The sequence below is a fragment of the Mobula hypostoma genome, chromosome 2 (genome assembly GCF_963921235.1).
Source record: "Mobula hypostoma chromosome 2, sMobHyp1.1, whole genome shotgun sequence".
NCBI classification, from domain to species: Eukaryota; Metazoa; Chordata; class Chondrichthyes; order Myliobatiformes; family Myliobatidae; genus Mobula; species Mobula hypostoma.
In genome coordinates this window covers 183700647-183724406 of record NC_086098.1, presented here as the reverse complement: position 1 = coordinate 183724406, position 23760 = coordinate 183700647, and the positions used below count along the sequence as shown (strand labels likewise).

Genomic DNA, 23760 nt, shown 5'->3' with positions numbered 1-23760 from the left:
ATCTCATCTTGAAGCAACTAAACCTTCTTGACCAACCTCCCATGTAGGACCTTGTCAAATACTTTGCTGAAGTCCACGTAGACAACATCCATTACCTTGCCTTCATCAACTTACCTGGTAACCTCTTCGAAAAACTCTTTCCGACTGATTACACATGACATACCATGTAGACTATCCCTAATCAGCCCATCTATTCAAACACTTATATATCCAGTCCCTTAGAATACTTTCCAATAACTTACCCACTGCTGATGAGAGGCTTACTGATTTCCTGGCTTATTCATAGTCTTTTTAAACAACAAAATAACATTAGCTATCCTCCAATCCTCTAGCACCTCATGTGCAGCTAAGGATGTTTTAAATATCTCTACCTGGGCCCCTGCAGTTTCTGCACTAGGCACCAACAGAGTCCAAGGAAACACCTTGTAATGCCCAAACACGAGGAAATCTGCAGATGCTAGAAATCCAAGCAACACACACAAAAAATGCTGGTGGAACACAGCAGACCAGGCAGCATCTATAGGAAGAGGTATAGTCGATGTTTCAGGCTGGGACCCCGAAGGGTCTCGGCCCAAAGCATAGACTGTACCTCTTCCTATAGATTCTGAGGCCTGCTGCATTCCACAAGCATTTTTTGTGTGTACCTTGTAATGCCCTGGTGCTTTATCCACCCTAATTTGCCTCAGAACAGCCAACACCTCCTCTGTAATCGGTAAAGGGTCCATGACCTTGCTGCTGCTTTGCCTCACATCTAAAGACTCTGCTTCCTTCTCCCGAGCAAAGAATCCATTGACGATCTGTCCCATCTCTTTCGAATCTATGCATAGGTAACTACTCTGATCTTTCAGAGTACTAATTTTGTCCCTTGCTATCCTTTTGCTCTTAATATATCAGTAGAGGCCCTTAGGATCCTCCTTCATCTTGTCTGCTACAGCAACATCATACCTTCTTTAGCGCTCCCAATTCCTTCTTAAGTATTCTCTTGTATTTCTTATACTCCTCAAGAACCTCATTTGTTCCCACCTGGCTATACCTGCTATGCACCTCCTTCTTTTTCTTAACCAGGGCCTCAATATCTCTCAATAACCAAGGTTCCCTAAATGTATTATGCTTGGCTTTTAATCCAAGAGGCATATACAAGGTTTGTTCTCTCAGAATTTCACTTTTGAAGGCTTCCCAGTTACCAAGTATACCTTTGCCAGAAAACAAGCTGTCCCAATCCACACTTGCTAGATCTTTTCTGATACCATCAAAGTTGGCCCTCCTCCAGCTCAGAATCTCAACCCAAGGACCAGGCCTATCCTTTTCCATAATTACCTTGGAATTGCATTATGATCACTTGATGCAAAGTGTTCCCCTACACAAGCTTCTGTCACCTGCCCTGTCTCAATCCCTAATAGATCTAGTATCACACTCTCTCTAGTTGGGACTTCTATGCATTGATTAAAGAAACTTTCCCGTACACATTTGACAAACACTTTCCCATGCAGTGCTTTTACAGTATGGGAGTCATAATCAATATGTGGGAAGTTAATTTCACACACTATCACAACCTTTTGTTTCTTGCATCAGTCTGCGATCTCTCTACAAATTTGCTCCTGAGTCAGGGTCTCGGGGGGGGGGGCGGGGGAAGGAGAATAAAATTATTATTTTTTTAAATTTGCTCCTCTAGTTCCTACGGACTGTTAGGTTGTCTATAATTTAACACTATTAACTTGGTCATACTTTTCTTATTCCTCATTTCTACCCATAAAGCCTCATCAGATGAGCTCTCCAGTCTGCCCTGACAGAGTGTGACATTTTGCTTGACTAATAATGCCTCCTCTTCCCCTTTCATCCTTCCACTCTATCATGTCTAAAACAGCAGAATCCCAGAACATTGATCTGCTAGTTCCATCCTTCCTGCAAGCCTCACTAATGGTTATAATGTCATAATTCATTGTACTGATCCATGCCTTAAGCTCATCCACCTTTCCAATAATAGTCCTTGCGTTGAAATATATGCAGCTCAGAAAATTAGTCTCACCGTGCTCACTTTTTTGATTCCTGACTATGTACCTAGGCTTAACAACACCTTTCTTCACAACCACTCCACTATCTGTTCTGGTGTTCTGGTTCACATCCCCCCGAAAATCTAGTTTAAACACTACGCCATGTGCAGCACTAGGAAACCTTCCCACTAGGATATTAGTCTCACTAGGATATTAGTCCCCCTCCAGGTCAGGTGCAAACTGTTCCTTCTATGCAGGTCCCACCTTCCCTGGAAGAGAGCCCAATGATCCAAAAATCCGAAGCCCTTCCTCCTGCACCAACTCCTTTCTTGCACATAAAACCCTAAAACATAGGAGCAGAATTAGGCCATTTGGCCCATTGAGTCTGCTGCATCACTCAATCATGACTGATCCTTTTCTCCCCCTTCTCAGCCCCACTCCCATCCTTCTCCCTGTGATGCCATGTCCAATCAAAAGCCTATCAAGCTCCGCCTTAAATACACCCAACAACTTGGCCTTCACAGCTGCCTGTGGTAATAAATTCCACAAATTCATCACCCTCTGTCTAAAGAAATTTCTCTGCATCTCTGTTTTAAATGGACTCCCCTCTATCCTGAGGCTGTGCCCTCTTGTTCTAGACACGCTCACCATGGGAAACATCCATTCCACACCTATTCAATCTAGGCCATTCAACATACAAAAGGTTTCAATGAGATTCCCCCCTCATCCTTCTAAATTCCAGCAAGTACAGGCCCAGAGCTATCAAACATTCTGTGTGTGATAACCCTTTCATTCCCAGAATCATTCTTGTGAACCTCCTCTGGACCCTCTCAAATGCCAGCACATCTTTTCTTAGATGAGGAGCCAAAAACTGTTCACAATATTCAAGGTGCCTCATAAAGCTTCAGCATCACATTCCTGCTCTTGTATTCTAGACTTATTTTGATGACTGCTAACATTGCATTTGCCTTCCTCACCACTGACTCTACCCACAAATTAACCTTTAAGGTGTTCTCCACAAGTACTTTCTGTCGTGGTCCGGTCCGTGAACTCCACGTCCCGGTTCACAGTCCGGTCCGTGGACTCCGGACTCCGGGTCTTCCGGTTGTCCCTTGTTTCAGTTGGGCTTAATCATAGGCACCTGATGCTTGTCTTGGTGCTGGGAATAACCCCAATAACTGGGACTAGTGGCCCTGGGTTCGAGTGTGGTTGCTGATTTGTCTCGTCCATATCCCATCGTTGCCTCGGTGGGGTAAGTCAGACTGACTTTGCTGATACCTTGCAGTTGGATCTGTCCCTTCCTGTCCTTGCCTCCATTGGGTAAGCCAGACTGTCTTTGCCGTTACCCTGAGGCTGGACTGTTCCCTCCCCTTCCCTTCCCTTCTGAAGCCTCGCCTGCTACCTTTGCCTGAAGCCTCGCCTGCTACCTTTGCCGGTGTCCTCACCTGTAATGCCTTCAGGTTCAACTGCCAGGGCAAGACTGGGGCCATGCTGTGTCTAGATAAGGAACTGTCTTTCGTTGGTTGGAACACTCTTTGTGTCCTTACCTTAGCTAGGTAGGTCCGGCCGTTTGCCGCTACCTTGAGTGAGGATCTGTCTCTCAGTGTTCTGTGTATGAGTCCCGGCCCTATGTCCTGCTCCCTAGGAGGGGTCCTGACTCTGTGTAGAGCCCTGGCCCCAAGTCCTGTTCCCAAGGAGGGGTTCCATGTTCCTGTTCTCTCACGACCAAGGCTCTGCATTCCTGTTCTCTCACGACCAAGGCTCTACGTTCTGCATTCCTAGGCTCTGCATTCCTGTCTCCCTCAACCAAGTCAAGACTTCGTGTTCTCGTCCTGTCCATGTGCCTCGCCCAGCCCAGGAGTACCTCACCCAGCCTGGTGCTGGGGTTCCCTTGTCCTGTGATGGGGTTCCCTCATCCTGTCCAGGAGTCTCATGTCCAGTCCTGTAGCCACGTCATGTCCTTGCCTAGTTCCGGGGTCCGAGCCCGAGTCAAGACCCAGGTTCTGGGTCCTTGTCCAGTCTCTGGCTCGGAGTCCAAGCCCAGGCTCCTAGTTCCCAGTTCCTAGTCCTGGTCCTGCTTGCCTAGCCAATGTCCTAGCCCTAGTCTGTGTTCTTGTCCCAGCTCCTAGTCTTCATCCAGTCACATCCCTAACTCTAGTCCTGTCCTGTTCCTAGTACTTCAGTATTTGGGTCCACTCTCAACGACACCCCCTTATGACACTTCCAAGCCCCTTTGCCTCTCAGATTTTTGGATTTTCTCTCTGTTTAGAAAATAGTCTGCGCATTTATTTCTACTACCAAAGTGCGTGACCATGCATTTTCCAACATTTCTGGTCTCACTAGAATGTGGCATGGTTAGCAATCCTGAGGTCACAACCCTGGATGTCCTGTCCTTTACCTTAGCACCTAACTCCCTGAACTCACTTTGCAGGACCACGTCACCCTTCCTACCCAGTCATTGGTACTGATGTGGACTAGGACCTCTGGCTCACCCTCCCACTCACGAATGTTGTGGACTCAATCCGAGAGGTAGCTGACTCTGGCACCCAAGAAGCAATGTACTATCTGAGAGTCGCGTTCTCTCATTTCTGTTCCTCTATCACCACAGCATGCCTCTCCCCCCCCCCACCCCACCTTCCCTTCTTTGCCACAGAGTCAGACTCAGCCCCAGAGTCTGCTGTGGCTTCCTCTGCCAAATCATCCCCCTCAACAGTATGCAAAGCAGTACACCTATTGTTGAGGGGAATGGGCACAGGGCTACTCTGTAGTGTTGCCAAACCTGTATCCACCTCCTGACAGTCACCCATTTACCTGTGTCCTGCACCTTGTGTGCAACTATCTCACTGTCTATCAACCCCCCAGCTCCCTGAATAATCTGGGGCCTCGTGCTTTGATTGGCTGTATCAGACCCATAGGCCCAACGTGAAAGCAAGTCAATTATGCTCCTAGGTAGCAGCCTAAGAGGAACTGGCACAATTAATGAAATTAATACAATTTTTCAGAATCAGGTCTGTTATCACCAGCATGTGGCATAAAATTTGTTAACTTAGCAGCAGCAGTTCAATGCAATACATCATATAGAAGAGAGAAAAAAAATAAATCAATTACAGTATATGTACAGTGAATAGACTAAAAAACGTGCAAAATCAGAAATACTGTATATTAAAAAAAAGTGAGGTAGTGTCCAAGGGTTCATTGTCCATTTAGGAATCAGATGGCAGAGGGGAAGAAGCTGTTCCTGAATCGCTGAGTGTGTGCCTTCAGGCTTCTGTATCTCCTACCTGATGGTAACAGTGAGAAAAGGGCATGTCCTGGGTGCTGGAGGTCCTTAATAATGGACGCTGCCTTTCTGAGACACTGCTCCCTGAAGATGTCCTGGGTACTTTGTAGGCTAGCACCCAAGATGGTGCTGACCTGATTTACAACCCCCTGCAGCTTCTCTCGGTCCTGTGCTGTAGCACACCCCCACCCCCACCCCCATACCAGACAGCTTGCCAGAATGTTCTCCATGATACATCCATAGAAGTTTTTGAGTGTATTTGTTGACACGCCAAATCTCTTCAAACTCCTAATAAAGTATAGTTGCTGTCTTGCCTCCTTTATAAATACATCGATATGTTGCGACCAGGTTAGATCCTCAGAGATCTTGACACCAAGGAACTTGAAACTGCTCACTCTCTCCACTTCCGATCTGTGAGGATTTTTTTTTCCAAATTCATGCTCACAAATCCAAATCCCCACACATTTGTTTGACTTAGCAAGCTGCTACTTTATAATTTGCTAAAACAATGAAAGTGAAAAGTGTTTTGTGGCCAGTAATTTCTAAGCAAGGAATTCCATTTCATACTACTTTTATCACAAAGTCACGAACTTGTCCCTGCAGCGATGCAGGAAGATGAATCAGGAACCCATGGACCCCCTGCAGCAATCCTGTGCCTGGCTCATGCTCAACAGAGGCACATTTTCCACACAACGTTATATTCTAAAAGTTCAGCTTGATTCTTGGATTGTTCATGTTGTTCAGTTGGCAGACAGCGGCTTCTGAGTCAGAATGTTGTAGATTCAAGCCGTACTCCAAAGATTTGAATGCTGAAATCTAGGCTGATACTTCAATGCATTAGTGAAGGAGTACTACATTATCATAGGTGCTATCTTTTGGATTAGATCTTAAACTGGAGTCCTGCCTCCACTCAGAGCTGGATGTAAAAATTCACAGGACACTATTTCAAAGAATAACAGGGAGATATTCTCAGTGTTCTGGTCTATTTTGGTCTATCTGTCAACTTCATTGAAACAAGTCAACTTGTTACTATCGTACCACTGTTTGGGGGAGATTGCTCTCCTTAAGTTAGTTTTCATATTTCCCATATTATATCAGTGGACAATGCTGCAAATTACTTCAGAGGACTGTGGAACATCCTGAAGAGAATTGTAAGTGTATATTATAAGTGCATTTTACTTACTTATACCCATGTGCGGTTAAAATTTAGTATTTTCACTGATGTACAGTAAGTTATGGAGTATCGTCATACAAGTGAATGACTCCATTATGATCTGGGACAAAACGGAAGCAAGCAACAATTGAAACCACATTTTTAATGTTTTACATTGGTTATAATATACCAACCAAGCCCATCCCCATTGCTGTAGTAAATAAAAATATTTCAAAATCAGAATCAAAAGAATCAGAATTATAAAGTACAAAGTAAAAAGTAAACTTATTATCAAAGTGCATACGTGTTACCATACACAACCCTGAGATTAGTTTTCTTGCAGCCATGCTCACTAAATCAAAGAGACACAATAGAATCAACATAAGAGCACGCCAACGGGACAAACAACCAGCATGCAAAAGACAACAAACAGTGCCAGTATAATAGAGGAGGAAAAAAATTATTAATTTCTTTATTTGTCTGTTTGGAATTTGTTTATTGAGATACAATGCAGAATAGGCCACCCGCCCTTTGAGCCACGTCACCCAGCAAACATCGATTTTACACCCTAGCCTAATCATGGAACAATTTACAATAACTAATTAATTGACCAACCGGTATGTCTCTGGATTGAGGAAGGAAACCGGAGGACCCAAAAAAAACCCACGCATTCCACAGGGAGAACATACAGACTCCTTACAGATGACGGCGGAATGGAACTCCGAGTTCTGACGCCCCGAGCCATAATAGCGTTGTGCGATTACTAGCAAACTAGCAACAGAGGAGCTGAAGGAAGTGTGGACAGGGCCAACGAACTTAACCTGTTCTTTAACAGATTTGACATTGTGGCCCCTGCCCATCCCCCACATGAGCCATCTGTTGTCAGACCCCAACCAACACATGTTCCACTCTCCCCTCCTACCCCTCCTGACGGTCCCCCACCCTGCTCTCATGACTACACCCCTTCCCCATACGAAACCACCACGGTGGGCTTCACAGCTGAACAGGTGAGAAGACAGTTGAAATATCAAAACCCAAGCAAGGCTGCAGGACCGGATGGTGTCAGTACCAGGGTGCTCAAAGCCTGTGCCCCTCAGCTATGTGGAGTACTTCGCCATGTATTCAACCTGAGCCTGAGGCTCCGGAGGGTTCCTGTATTGTGGAAGACGTCCTGCCTCGTCCCTGTGCTGAAGACGCCGCGCCCCAGCGGCCTCAATGACTACAGACCAGTGGCATTGACCTCCCACATCATGAAGACCCTGGAGAGACTTGCTCTGGAGCTGCTCCGGCCTATCGTCAGGCCACACTTAGATCCCCTCCAGTTCGTCTACCAGCCCCGACTAGGAGTTGAGGATGCCATCGTCTACCTGCTGAACCGTGTCTACGCCCACCTGGACAAGCCAGCGAGCACTGTGAGGGTCATGTTTTTTGACTTCTCCAGTGCGTTCAACACCATCCACCCTGCTCTGCTGGGGGAGAAGCTGACAACCATGCAGGTGGATGCTTCCCTGGTATCATGGATTCTTGACTACCTGACTGGCAGATCACAGTACGTGTGCTTGCAACACTGTGTGTCCGACAGAGTGATCAGCAGCACTGGGGCTCCACAGGGGACTGTCTTGTCTCCCTTTCTCTTCACCATTTACACCTCGGACTTCAACTACTGCACAGAGTCCTGCCATCTTCAGAAGTTTTCTGATGACTCTGCCATAGTTGGATGCATCAGCAAGGGAGATGAGGCTGAGTACAGGGCTACGGTAGGAAACTTTGTCACATGGTGTGAGCAGAATTATCTGCAGCTTAATATGAAAAAGACTAAGGAACTAGTGGTAGACCTGAGGAGAGCTAAGGTACCGGTGACCCCTGTTTCCATCCAGGGGGTCAGTGTGGACATGGTGGAGGATCATAAATACCTGGGGATACAAATTGACAATAAACTGGACTGGTCAAAGAACACTGAGGCTGTCTACAAGAAGGGTCAGAGCCGTCTCTATTTCCTGAGGAGACTGAGGTCCTTTAACATCTGCCGGACGATGCTGAAGATGTTCTATGAGTCTGTGGTGGCCAGTGCTATCATGTTTGCTGTTGTGTGCTGGGGCAGCAGGCTGAGGGTAGCAGACACCAACAGAATCAACTCTTATTCGTAAGGCCAGTGATGTTGTGGGGATGGAACTGGACTCTCTCACGGTGGTGTCTGAAAAGAGGATGCTGTCTAAGTTGCATGCCATCTTGGTCAATGTCTCCCATCCACTACATAATGTACTGGGTGGGCACAGGAGTACATTCAGCCAGAGACTCATTCCTCCGAGATGCAGCACAGAGCATCATAGGAAGTCATTCTTGCCTGTGGCCATCAAACTTTACAACTCCTCCCTTGGAGGATCAGACACCCTGAGTCAATAGGCTGGTCCTGGACTTATTTCATAATTTACTGGCATAATTTACATATTGCTATTTAACTATTTATGGTTCTATTACTATTTATTATTTATGGTGCAACTGTAACGAAAACCAATTTCCTCCGGGATCAATAAAGTATGACTACTACTACTACTACTATCAGCTACGGTACCATGGCACCCATTATAATAATTATTATTATTATAATAAAAAATAAACAATAAATATCCAGAACACGATTATGGCTGATATATGCCTTGAAATTTGTCATTTGGTTGCAAGACAGAAAAAAAAATTACTTTAAGTTACAATCAATGAATAGTGCAAAGGTGGAATAGCGACGTAGTTGGAAGTCAAGGTGTTCGTGGGGTCAAGGACAATTCAGATACCTAATTGCAGAAGGGAAGAAGCTGTTCCTAAAACATTGTGAGTGGGTCTCTTCTGGTTCCTATAATTCCTCCTTGATGGAAATAATGAGAAGAGGGCATTCTAATATGAATATTTTAATCGTCTTTGACTTCTGTTCAGGGTCTCAAGTGAAAATGTGTGTGTATGCTGTCATTCAACAAGCTTGTGTTACATGATGTTGTTCTGAAGCATGCTGATACTCTCTGCAGAGTCCAAACTAACTTTGGATGGGCAAAAAAAAAAGCCTTAATGATAGGTATTTATTCAGAAAATATACGTTTAAAAAGATACTTGCATGAAAGAAAGCCATGGATTTATATTGTTCTCGAGGACTTCCGGTAGAGCTCATGGAGTGAAGTCGTGTTCTTGACTCTCTCCATTACCTCTTGAGTTTTTTTCTTATGATCAGCTATATTTTAACTAACCATTAAGACATCGACTTTTACAATACTTTGAAACAAACTGGGCTCTTCGATAATCGGATGTTTTTAAGGTCTGCTATGTCTAAGAATGGAAAAAATGGGAAAGACAGCAAACCTCCGGTTAGACCGAAAGGTACCGATCTTCCTCCGACTGAACCACCGGTGACTTTGAAAGCTATATCGGATCTAATTCAAAGGGAAATTTCAACCTCTATTACGGAACTGATTCGTTCAGAAATTTCAACTAATTTCCAGAAAATTGCCGATTCAATCGATAAAATACAATTATCTATTACGGAACATCAGTCAGCTATATTTAATCTTCAAAAATCCACGCAACAAAATGAACTCAAGATGGGGAAAATTGAAGAAACAATTACTATAATGAAGGACTTATATTGTTCTCAAGAGTGATTTTGCTCAGATTATTCCGACCGTTTCCCTTTCCCTGCCACCTAGTCTGGCACATCTCTCGGTCATTTTCTTAACATATGTTTAAAAATGGCTTGTTGCCATTCTTTCATCTAGAAATGGTGATTACTCTGGTAAAGATGTAAAGGGATTACAGTTTCATTTGTAAGGAAACTAGGCTAAAGATGTAAAGAGTCTACAGTTTCATTTGTAAGAAACTATATAAAGGGTTTACAATTCCATTTGTAAGTAACTACTCCCGGCAGAGAACTGCATGATTTTTTGACAGTGGTTGTCAGTGTATGCTATTGAGGATCTCAGAAGCTACATGCATTTTACGAACTCTTTGAGGCATTAGAGCCATTGGAATCAGTCCCTGCCACGGACGTCGATGGCCTGCTCGGAGAAATGACACATTTACTCTGAGCCTTTATTATCAGCTTAGAACACAGAACTGTACATCAGCCCATCAGCGCCGAACGTTATACAAAATTAAATTAAATCCTTTTTGCCTTCACATGATCGATATCCCTCCATTTCCTTCATCTTCATCTGCCTGTCTAAAATTGATTTGACATAGAGAATAATCAGTTCCAAGTGTTTTTGTATCTCACTTGCATGAATCATTCTAGCAAAATTTATGGTGGGTTCTTGTCCTTGACCCCTCTTATAGTTCCCTGTGTTGTATGTCCTTGGGAACCAAGGCTATCTTCCAATACATTCAAATGGCCCAGCCAGCTAAGTTATCTCTGTGTGAGGAGAGATTTGCAAATTTGCTCTTTGAAGAGTCTCAAAGATTGTAAAGCCATCAATAATGGCGATTTGGTATGTCACCGAAGTCTCTATCAAATTTCTACACATGCACCGTGGGGAGAATTCTAACTGTTTTCATCACCACCTGGTATGGAGGTGCCAATGCACAGGAATCAAAAGAGGCTGCAGATGATTGTAGACTCATCCAGCTCCATCACGGACACAAGTCTCCCGACCAGGGAGGACATCTTCAAAAGGCGGTGCCTCAAGATGGTGGCATCATCAATAAGAACCCTCACCAACTAGGACGTGCCCTCTTCTCAGTACTACCATTAGGGAGGAGGAACAGGAGCCTGAAGACCTACGTTCAGTATTTTGGAAACAATTGTTTTCCTTCCATCATGAGACTTCTAATGGTACATGAACTCGTGAATACTACCCTCTGTTCCTCCATGCATCATTTATTTATTTTTATTTTGTATTGTAAGTTATAGTGAATTTTCATCTTTTGCACTATACTGCTGCCACTAAAACAACGAATTTCATGACCTGTATTAGTGCCCAGACTGCTTCTCACTCTGGTTCCGATTGTGAAGCTAACTTGTCATGAGGTGATGATTGTGTGGCATAAGGGAAATTGGTGTCGGATGAAAAAGAAAATCTTCACTATCAACAGAGCAGCAGACTGACAATTGTGTCTGGAAAGTATACTGAACATCAACCTCAGTTTCTTGAAAGGTATGCTTCCATTCCTCTTTCAACATTGTTTTGAAACAGGCACTGCTTTCCAGTGTTAGTCTACTTGGTGTAAACTTGGAGTTTGAGACCTGACTTGTTTCTTTAGACAAACTGTGAGATTGCTGGAGGGTTGTCTCACACCCCACAGACCTGCCACTAATAAAATGTAGCTTCAATGTGATAACAACCGAGCTTTTTAAAGTCACTTGGGTCTCCTAGACAGTTTTCAATCAATACATTCATTTGAATTTCTAAGGGGAAGAGCAACTGCTATTGACACCTTCTGTAACGCCTGAGAAAGATTTTTGCATGGGTGTGTTCAATAAGATTAGAGGAGTTTAGTGCATGTATTAGCAGCGAGGATTAGCCAGACAGGTTTTCTGGAACCCAACATACAGATTTCAGTCTGGTGGTTGCTGGATGCTTGGCATATTCTATGTTGACGTAACAATGTGCTAATAGCACAAGTGTCTCGCAACTTTCTACAGATGTATTGTGGAAAGTATTCTAACTAGCTGTATCACTGTCTGGTATGGGATGGGATGGGGGGGGGGGGTGCACTGTACAGGCTAGATATAAACTGCAGAAAGTGTTGAACTTCTGTCAGTTCCATCATAGGCACTAGCCTCCCCAGAATCCAGGACATCTTCAAAAGGCAATGCCTCAAAAAGGTGGCCTCCATCATTAAGGACCCCCATCACCCAGGACACCTCCTTTTCTCATTGCCAACATCAGGTAGGAGGTGCAGGAGCCGAACAGAATAAAATCAATGATTCAGGAAAAGTGTCTCCCCTCTGCCATCAGATTTCTGAATGTTCACTGAACCCATTAGCTCAATACTTTTCCCTCTCTTTTTGTACTATATATTTCAGTTTGAGGAGATTTGAGTTGTGACCTAAAACACTCGATAACTTCTACAAAGGAGGAAATCTGACAAAATCCCACTGCCACTGAGATAATGAGTAAATTATCTGACTCAGTGAATGAAGAATAAGATTAAGATTTAAGAAAATGTACTGACTAGGACACAAGAAGAAGGTTATTATGGAAGCTGTAGAAGTCGATTGTGCCTCAGGTTATCATTTTGTCCCGTATCCATCCCTACAGCTCAGAGGGTTAACCCAATACACGAAAGTCCTCTGAAACACTACAGCACCAATAACTGCCCTTACCCAACCAAACAACCAGGCCACCACATATACTGTAAACCCTTGTTCTCCCAACCAACCATTGTAGCCTCTCCGTCTTCCTTCAACCCGTGACAGGTGACTTCTCCCCAGCCTCAGCTGCCACTCCAACACCAGCCATCATCTGGATGCTTGACTCAAGTTCCCACTTTTAAATCTCTTTCCACCCAACACCCTCGAAAATTAACACAGGTCCAAACCACCCTGATCTCCTTCAGGAAAAGGGGCAGCCTTTTGTCAGAAGTCAGTGGTGTCAATAGTCACGTCCCTCATGATTTTCTTAGTACTGGGTCCAAAGACAAATATTAACTTGCCCACAGTGCATGAAGCCTTGTGTGTGAAAATCAAAGCCATCTACTGAATATACAGCATTCCCTCAATTCTATAGTGGAGTGTCAGTCTAGATTTATGTGCTAAATTTGAGATTAAAGTAGGCACTTAAATAGGCAAGGCATAGAAGGACTTAGTCCTAACTTGGATAGATGGAATTAGTGTTGATTCAGCATGGATATGGTAGGATCAGAGGCCTCTACAGTACACTCCATAACACTAAAGTGAGGGCTGTCTCTCTGCTTAGAAAACATTCTGAAAAGAGGATGCTGTCTAAGTTGCATGCCATCTTGGTCAATGTTTCCCATCCTCTACATAATGTACTGGGTGGGCACAAGAGTACATTCAGCCAGAGACTCATTCCACCGAGATGCAGCACAGAGCGTCATAGGAAGTCATTCCTGCCTGTGGCCATCAAACTTTACAACTCCTCCCTTGTGGGGTCAGACTCCCTGAGTCAATAGGCTGGTCCTGGTCTTATTTCATAATTTACTGGCATAAATTACATACTACTATTTAACTATTTATGGTTCTATTGCTATTTATTATTATGGTGCAACTGTAACGAAAACCAATTTCCCCCGGGATCAATAAAGTATGACTATGACTATTCTGCATTTTCTTAAAATGGTGCAAGTTTCATTGACTTCAATTTTTTGGGGGGGGCGGTGGTGAAAGGAGCATTAGTCCAACATAGCCAATTATCAGCCTTAAATGGAGCATCAAAAATATAAATGGAAATTGCTTCACTCAGAGGGTGATGCAACTGTGGAATGAGCTGACTGTGGATATGGTAGGTGCAGGTTCACTTGTATATGAATAGGAGAGGATGGGAGCAATACGGTCTGAGTGCAAGAAGATGGCACTGGGTAAAAGAATCAGCATCAGAATCAAGTTCAATATCGTCAGCATACATCGTGTAATTTGTTGTTATGTGGCTGCAGTACAGTGAAATACATAATAATACATTTCTGTAAGTATATATACAGTATATTAAAAAAGCTCCGTTAAATAAATAATATAAAAGGAGAAACAACAAGTAGTGAGGTACTGTTCATGAGTTCAATGTCCATTCTGGAATCGGATGGCAGAGGAGAAGAAGCTATTTCTGACCCATTGAGTGTGTGCCTTCCGACTCTTGTACTTCCTCCCTGTGGTAGCAACGTGAAGAGGGCATGAACTGGGTGATGGGCGTCCTCAATGATAGACGCTGCCTTTTTAAGGCATCGCTTCTTAAAGGTGTCGAATGGGCAGGGAATAATTGACTAAAAGTTGATTTCAAACAATATTTGGAAAGAAAATTAGATGTTTTAGTCAAGGCAACAGAAGGAAGAATCAACAGCAGAAGCTGTTGAAGACTGGGGAGATGCCGTCCAGAAATGAAGGGATAACGGAAACTCAAAGGGTTGTGGGACTGAGGAGGTAGGGAGGGGCTGGGCATGGAGGGATCTAAACTCAAGGAGAGAGAAAAAAAAGTCATGTATTACATGAAATCCTGGATGGAATCAATAAAACTACAATTGCTGAAACTCTGAAGCAAAAAAAAATGGTGGAAACACTCATTAGATCGGACATCATCTGTGATAAAAGAAAAGAAGTTAAGGTTTCAGATCAAATATTCTTCATCAGAAGTGGGACAAGGAGGGAAAAATCAAATCAACTCAAATTTTCATTCTAGAATGAAGGAGATGTCCTCCTTTTTCAAAGAACAGGGCTTCCCTTCCTCCACGCTCAATATTGTCCTGAACCACATCTCTTCCATTTCACACACATCTGCTCTTAACCCATCCTCCTGCCACACTACCAGGGATAGAGTTCCTTTTGTCCTTACCCACCACCCCACCAACCTCCGCGTCCAGCACATAATTCTCTGAAACTTCTGCCATATCCAACAGGATCCCACCACCAAACACAGCTTTACCTCCACCCCCCCACCACCACGTTCTGTTTTCTACAGGGTTCGCTCCCTATGCGACTCCGTCGTCCATACGTCCCTCTCCACTGATCTCCCTCCTGGCACTTATCCTTACAAGCAGAACAAGAGCTACACCTGCCCCTACACCTCCTCTCTCACTACGATTCAGGGACCTAAACAGTCCTTCCAGGTGAGGCGACACTTCACCTGTGAGTCTGTTGGGGTCATATACATTGTCCGGTGCTCTCAATCTGGCCTCCTGTATATTGGTGAGACTCAACGTAGATTGGGAGACCACTTCGTTAAGCACCTACACTCTGTCTGCCAGAAAAAGCAGGATCTCCAGGTGACTGCACATTTTAATTCCATTTCCCATTCCCATTCTGATATGTCCATCCATGGCCTCCTCCACTGTCATGTTGAGGCCACACTTAGGTTGGGGGAGCAACACTTCCAACATAATGGCATGATCATGGATTTCTCGAACTTCTGGTAATGCCCCCCACCCCACCCCCTTTCACCATTTCCCATCCCCTTTTCCCTCTCTCACCTTATCTCCTTGTCTGCCCATCGACTCCCTATTATGCTCCTTCCCACTTTCCTTTCTTCCATGGCCTTCTGCCTCTTTCACCAATCAACTTCCCAGCTCCTTACTTCATCCCTCCTCCTTCAGGTTTCACCTATCACTCTGTGCTTCTCTTTCCCCTCCCCCCACCATTTAAATCTCCTCCTCAGCCTTTTTTCTCCAGTCCTGCCAAAGGGTTTCGGTCCAAAACATTGACAATATTCTTTTCCATAGATGCTGCCTGGCCTGCTGAGTTCCTCCAGCATTTTGTGTGTGTTGTTTGAATTTCCAGCATCTGCAGATTTTCTCTTGTTTCAAATCATTTTTTTGATTGTCATTCAAGCCATACATGGATACAGCCGAATGAGACAACGTTCATAGAAACATAGAAAACCTAATGCACAATACAGGCCCGTCGGCCTACAAAGCTGTGAGAACATTCTTCTGAGGCCAAGGTGCAAAAATATACATCTTCTTTCCAAATAACAAGAAAGGAAAAAAAGAACATAGTCACTTCAGAAAACAAATTTTTGGAGCAAGTTCCTGAGTGACAAGCCCCACATATTGATGGTTCCTGGCAAACCAGCCTGTAATTCCACCAATCCTCCACTGGAGGGCAGCACCAATAGGAGAGGCCACTACCAACCAAGCACAGACGCCACGCTACAACGCAAGCAAGCCCGGCGACTGAGACCTAGTCCTCGCTACTACCAAGGTGACACTGCTGCCTCACTGCCTGTCTCCCCACCAAACAAGTGAAGCAGGCCTGTGGCAATCAATGTCCAAAAGGGTCTTGTGATAGCAAAAGAAACGTCCAAGACAATCAATCATGGTTTCACTGTGTGCCACCTTTGCGCCAACTCAAAGGCACCGACTCCGGTGCCTCCGAGCAGCAGGCAGCAGTACGGTCTCCACCCAGGTCAGCTCTTCCGAACCCAATCCGGCTTCTGCTGTGGCCCGATGGCCTGGCTCGAATCCCCTGGCCCAGTGGCCCGCCTCGACATCCCCAGCCCCACTCAAATCTCCCAGCCTGATGGCCCGGCTAGAATCCTGCAGTCCAATAGGCTGATTCGACATTCCCGGCCTAACAGGCTGACTTACCTCCTCCAAACTGCTGGCCAGCTCTTCCAACACCCCAGTCGGCTACTCCAAACAATGAGCAGCTCACTGATGCGATCGTCCTGCTTACAGATAGCTATTGGAGTAAGGATTAGTCTTACTATGTATAAAAATACATCTAACAAGGGAAAAAGCACATCCGGTGGCCCCCCGAGAGGCCGCTATGTGTATACGCACCACCATGTTACTGGAGAAGATGTTAGTTTTAAGAGAAACACACAAACTGCTGGAGGAACACAGCAGGTCAGGCAGCATCTATGGAGAGGGATAAATGATCACTGTTTCAGGCTGAGACCCTTCATCAGGCCTATAAAGGGAGGAGGCAGAAGGCAGAATGAGAAGTTGGTGAGAGGGGACACAAACTGACAGGTTTTGGGTGAGACCAGTTGAGCGGGAAGGTGGGTGGGTAGGGCATGTGGGGGAGGTAAAAAGTGAGTGGGTGGGTGTGTTGGTGGGGTATGCTGGGAGGTGGGTTGTTGTTAGTTTTAGGTTGGACTCTTTGAATGAAATACCCCATCTTAGAATTATCTGATTTTTCCCTCTGCCCCATTTCTGATGACAGGGTGGGGCCCAGCTGGGTGATGAAGCCCTTCAATTATTGTAATGAGTGTCAACGGTTCTATTGGTCCTAAGGAATGTTATAAAAGACTACTTAATGGCCCTCATAGGAAGCCTAGGGAGGGCAGCACCTCAGGTGAAGGGGCCTGTTGTGTCCATTCCAGGACAGTGCACTCACCTTTGGTCCCCGCCAGGCACTCAGCTCTCCCTGTGGCTCCAAGTAGCTGTGTGTATGCGACAGTGGCCTCACCCCAGTACACCACTTCAACAGGCGGGCTAAACCACGTGAGGGTTGCCGGCGGCCTCGTACCCCGATGAGATAAAGACGTGCAAAGTCAGCTTTGGCAGTCTGGGCGGATGAGGCCTACAGAGAGATCCAACGGCCAGGCATTTCTCAGTTTATTCTTGTAAATAATTTTTGTTATGAATGAAGATTACTTTGATATATTTTATATACTGTAAGTGTACATGATGTTTTAACAGGCTGCCAGATACAATCAGCATTCTCCAAAAGCCCAATAGGATTGTAGAGAGGAGAAGCCATTCCTAGATTGACAAGCCGTGGATCAATAACAAAGCTGATCTATTGGTCGAGGTGGCAGTAGGGATATACAGCTTTAACTGCTAAAGAGAGAATTATATTGATAAAGGCTGAAATGTAGTTCATTACGTTGTCTATTGTGCAGTATGCATTCCAGATGCGGTACTCTACCAGTATGATATTGAATCTACAGCAATGAGGTTTGTTTTACGAATAAAGAATTATTAATAACTTTAATTTTTTTTGCTACTAACCAGAGAGAGATATGTCAGTACTGAATAATATTAGTATCAATGCAAAAAGTCCCACACGTAGTGTGGGCCGAATAAAGATTAAAGATCCCTTTGCTTTGCTCCTCAAATCAAATGAACTGGTCTGACATCTTGCATTTCCCCCTGTGGGCTGTGGGATATGTGAATGTCTCATTAACACAGCCTCTCTCCAATATGGATTCTGCATTCTGTCGTCATCAATATCCGAAGATATGCCTCAAGCCTTGAAGCTGTAGATGTAGCCGAAAAGAATTTCTACTTGTGCCCTCAATGAAAATATTTAATTTTATTTTGAGATGCAGCACAATAACAGACCCTTTTGGCCCAATCAGCATTCACCTCCCAATTACACACGTGTGACTAATTAACATACTAATCCATGTGTCTTTTAAATGAGAGAGGAAACGAGAGGAGCCTAAGGAAGGCCACGTGGGAACGGGGAGAACGTACAAACTCCTTATAAACAGCAGTGGAAATGAACCCGGGTCACTGTCGCTGTAATAGAGCATTACATTTACCACTACACTACTGTGCCTCCTATATAAAAGTCACAGTTACCTTCAATGCCAGATAAATGCCATTATCTGGAAAAACACTGTTTTGAAAATCAAGATGCCAAACATATTACAAAGCCTATGGTCTACAAGGCAACTGGGATTCCTGATATTCAGTTACCCTTTGAGACGTTAACTATCAACAGCAGCCATCTTGAACCACTAGACAAAAATCGCCAAATGGGCCAACAACATCCTAAAGTCGCTCTGACTGGATAAACAATCCAATGTCTGCTTCTGGGCCAGCACCCCCAGTACTGAGGCCTGAACTACCCTCAGCTGTGTCCGGTGGGCAGGCCAGTTCACTGACTCTCCTCGAAGGTCTGCTCTCCTTTCACCAAAATATTTAAGTGTTCAGAGCCTTCCCACATCAGCCCGGTCCCATTTTGAGCCATAACAAGCCAGCAGACTGCTTAAGGAAACTGAGGTAACTTTTCAAGGAGATATTGAGGGTCACCTTGAAGTATTTTCTCTGTCCTTCTGGAAATCTATTTTTTGTGATGAAGTCAGGAGTTTGGTGTTGGGCACTCTGAGCAGCTGACCAGAGTGTGGTCAGAGCCCATTTACAGGGGACACTGACACAGCAGAGGACATCAACAATAGTTCACCTCTCCTGGCAATTCTTTCAGAAGATATGCAAAATTATTTGGTATTGGTAACGGTTTTTTGTTGTCGGATATTGAGAGATACGGCACAGCAATGGCCTTTCCCACCCATCAGGCCTGCACACCTCCATTACACCCATCTGACCATTTAGCCTGCCGATCGCATGTCCTGGGAATGTGGTAGGAAATCCATGTGGTCATGGGGAAAGGCTACAAATTCCTTACAGACAGCAGAGGGAATGGAACCCGAACTGCTGACTCTGTAAACGCATTCCACGCATCGTTTTGTGTTCTCCCCAGATCAGGCCCAGCGTAATTACATTGAGGTCATAATAAGAAAATAGAAACACAGAAACCTACAGCACAATACAGGCCCTTCAGCCCACAAAGCTGTGCCAAACATGTAATTACTTAGAAATTACCTAAGGTTACCCATAACCCTTTATTTTCCCAAGCTCCATGTACCGATTCAGGAGTCTCTTAAAGGACCCGATCGTATCTGCCTTCACCTCCACTGCCAGCAGCCCATTCCACGCACTCACCACTCTCTGCATAAAAAAATTTACCCCTGACATCTCCTCTGTACCTACTTCCAAGCACCTTAAACCTTTGCCCTCTCGTGTTAGCCATTTCACCCCTGGGAAAAAGCCTCTGACTATCCACACGATCAACACCTCTCATCATCTTATAAACCACTATCAGGTCACATCTCACCCTCCGTTGCTCCAAGGAGAAAAGACCAAGATCACTCAACCTATTCTCAAAAGACATGCTCCCCAATCCAGGCAACATCCTTGTAAATCTCCTCTGCACCCTTTCTAAAGCTTCCACATCCTTCCTGTAGTGAGGCGACCAGAACTGAGCACAGTACTCCAAGTGGGGTCTGATGAGGGTCCTATATAGATGTAACATTACCTCTCAGCTCTTAAACTCAATCCCACAGTTGATGAAGGCCAATGCACTGTTTGCCTTCTTAACCACAGAGTCAAGCTGCGTAGCAGTATTGAGTGTCCTATGGACTCAGACCCCAAGATTCCTCTGATCCTCCACACTGCCAAGGTCTTACCATTAATACTATATTCTGTCATCATATTTGACCTACCAAAATGAACCACCTCACATTTATCTGGGTTAAACTCCATCTGCCACTTCTCAGCCCACTTTTACATCCTATCAATTTCCCGCTTTAAACTCTGACAGCCCTCCACACTATCCACAACACACCGAACCTTTGTGTCATCAGCAAATTTACTAACCCAACCCTCCACTTCCTCTTCCAACTTATTTATAAAAATCACGAAGAGTAAGGGTCCCAGAACAGATCCCTGAGGCCCACCACTGGTCACCGACCTCCATGCAGAATATGACCCGTCTACAACTATTCTTTGACTTCTGTGAGCAAGCCAATTCTGGATCCACAAAGCAAAGTCCACTTGGATCCCATGCCTCCTTACTTTCTCAATAAGCCTTGCATGGGGTACCTTATCAAATGCCTTGCTGAAATCTATATTAACTATATCTACTGCTCTACCTTCATCAATATGTTTAGTCACATCCACAAAAAATTCAATCAGGCTTGTAAGGCATGACCTGACTTTGACAAAGCATTGCTGACTATTCCTAATCATAGTATGCCTCTCCAAATTTTCATAAATTTTGCCATTCAGGACCTTTTCCATCAACTTACCAACCACTGAAGTAAGACTCACTGGTCTATAATTTCCTGGGCTATCTCTACTCCCTTTCTTGAATAAGGGAACAACATCTGCAACCCTCCAATCCTCCGGAACCTCTCCCGTCCTCATTGATGATGCAAAGATCATTGCCAGAGGCTCAGCAATCTCCTCCCTCACCTCCCACAGTAGCCTGGGGTACATCTCCTCCGGTCTCAGTGACTTATCCAACTCGATGCTTTTCAAAAGTTCAGCACATCCTCTTTCTTAATGTCTATATGCTCAATCTTTTCAATCTGCTGTAAGTCATCCCTACAATCACCAATATCCTTTCCCGTAGTGAATACTGAAGAAAGTATTCATTAAGTACCTCCGCTATCTCCTCCAGTTCCATACACACTTTTCCACTGACACACTTGATTGGTGCTATTCGCTCATGTCTTATCCTCCTGCTCTTCACATACCTGTAGAATGCCTTGGGATTTTCCTTAATCCTGCTCACCAAGGCCTTCTCATGGCCCCTTCTGTCTCTCCCAGTTTCATTCTTAAGCTCCTTCCTGCTAGCCTTATAATCATCAAGATCTCTATCATTACCTAGTTTTTTGAACCTTTCGTAAGCTCTTCTTTTCTTCTTGACAGCCTCTCCTCTATAAGGCTTATCTACATATTGTGTCAGGAAACCTTCCTGAACACACCTAACAAACTCCGCCCCAACTAAACCCCTTGATGTAGGGAGATGTCAATCAATATTTGGGAAATTAAAATCTCCCACCACAACAACCCTGTTATTATTGCAAACAACAGGAATTCTGCAGATGCTGGAAATTCAAGTCCTGACGAAGGGTCTCGGCCTGAAATGTCGACTGCACCTCTTCCTAGAGATGCTGCCTGGCCTGTTGTGTTCACCAGCAACTTTTATGTGTGTTACCCTGTTATTATTACTCCTTTCCAGAATCTGTCCCCTATCTGCTCCTCGATGTCCCTGTTACTATTGGGCGGTCGAGAAACAACACCCAGTACAGTTATTGACCCCCTTCCTGTTCCTAACTTCCACCCACAGAGACTCGGTAGACAATTACTCAAATGACTTCCTCCTTTTCTACTGCCGTGACACTATCTCTGATCAGCAGTGCCACACCCCCACCTTTTTTGCCTCCCTCCCTGTCCTTTCTGAAACATCTAAAGCCTGGCACTCTCAGTAACCATTCCTTCCCTGAGCCATTCAAGTCTCTGTAATGGCCACAACATCATAGCTCCAAGTACTGATTCATGCTCTAAGCTCATCCACTTTGTTCATGATGCTTCTTGCATTAAAATAGACACATCTCAAACCATCGGTCTCAGTGCATCCCTCCTCTATCACCTGCCTATCCTCCCTCTTGCACTGTCTCCAAGCTTTCTCTACTTGTGAGCCAACCGTCTCTTCCTCCATCTCTTCAGGTCAGTTCCCAACCCCCAGCAATTCTAGTTTAAACTCTCCCCAGTAGCCTTAGCAAACCTCACTGCCAGGATATTGGTCCCCCTCGGATTCAAGTGCAACCTGTCCTTTTTGTACAGGTCACACCTGCCCCAAAAGAGGTCCCAGTAGGAGGGGAGGAGAAGATAGCAGAGCGACGCAGCACACGCGGCAGCTCCAAGATGATATCGTATTTGTCAAGTAGGTTTCGTGCACAATCCTGATTTGATGGAGACAGCCCTGAGAAGCACAGAGGAACATCTGGAGAAACTTCTGAAATGCCCGCTTCGCTGCCATTGCTACTGTGCGATCGAGAATCTCCGGAGGGGAAGGCCCCAAATCGTCGGCTTTGCCTATTGCCTGTTGCCAGGGCCAGGGTCGAAGCGCTCGGCAGAGACGTTTGGTGCTCGGTGTCAGAGGACTGGTCGGAGGCTCGAGGTTTTCGGACGGACTGAAGAGTCGGCTGTGGTCGGGTGCTTCCAGGGTGTTGCATCGGCAAGTTTACAGCACTGGAGGTTCATGGCAGGAAAAGAGTTTCTCTTCCTTCTACCGTCTGCGTGAGATGATGGGACTTTCGAGAGACTTTGAGACTTTTTTTTACCTTGCCCATGGTCTGTTCTTTATCAAATTACGGTATTGCTTTGCACTGTTGTAACTATATGTTATAATTATGTGGTTTCTGTCAGTTTTTTTAGTCTTGGTTTGTCTTGTGTTTCTGTGATATCATTCTGGAGGAACATTGTATCATTTCTTAATGTATGCATAACTAAATGACAATAAAAGAGGACTGTGTGTTCTCATAATCTAATAATCCAGGAATCTGAATCCCTGCCCCCTGCTCCAGTCCCTCAGCCACGCATTTATCCTCCACCTCACTCTATTCCTATACTCACTGTCCTGTGGCACAGGCAGTAATCCCGAGATTACTACCTTTGAGGTCCTGCTTCTCAATGTCCTTCCTAACTCCCTGTAGTCTGTTTTCAGGACCTCCTCCCTTTTCCTACCTATGTCAATGGCACCAATATGTACCACAACCTCTGGTTGTTCTCCTTCCCACTTCAGGATATCATGGGCATGATCAGAAACATTCCGGACCCTGGCACCTGGGAGACAAACTACCATCCGTGTTTCTTTCCTGCATCCACAGAATCGCCTGTCTGACCCCCTAACTGTAGAGTCCCTTATCAGTGCTGCCTTCTTCCTTCCCCTGCCCTTCTGAACCACTGTGCCAGACTCTACCAGAAGTGCAGCCACTGTTGCTTGGTCTAGGTAGGCCGTTCCCCCCCAATGGTACTCAAACAGGAGTACTTATTGTTAAGAGGGACAGCCACGGGGGTACTCTCTAGTATCTGACTCCTGCCCTTCCTTCTCCTGACTGTTACCCACTTATCTGTCTCCCGAGGCCCCGGTGTGACTACTTGCCTATAGC

General features: G+C 45.0%; 1 long non-coding RNA gene across 1 annotated transcript in view; it reads right to left on the bottom strand.

Moving 5' to 3' along the window:
- Positions 1 to 23760, bottom strand: part of LOC134360290 (uncharacterized) — a 63753-nt gene that overhangs the window by 6788 nt on the left and 33205 nt on the right. The window contains exon 2 of the long non-coding RNA XR_010021309.1: positions 17409 to 17594. This is a non-coding gene — a long non-coding RNA (uncharacterized LOC134360290). The remainder of the gene's footprint in view (positions 1 to 17408; positions 17595 to 23760) is intronic.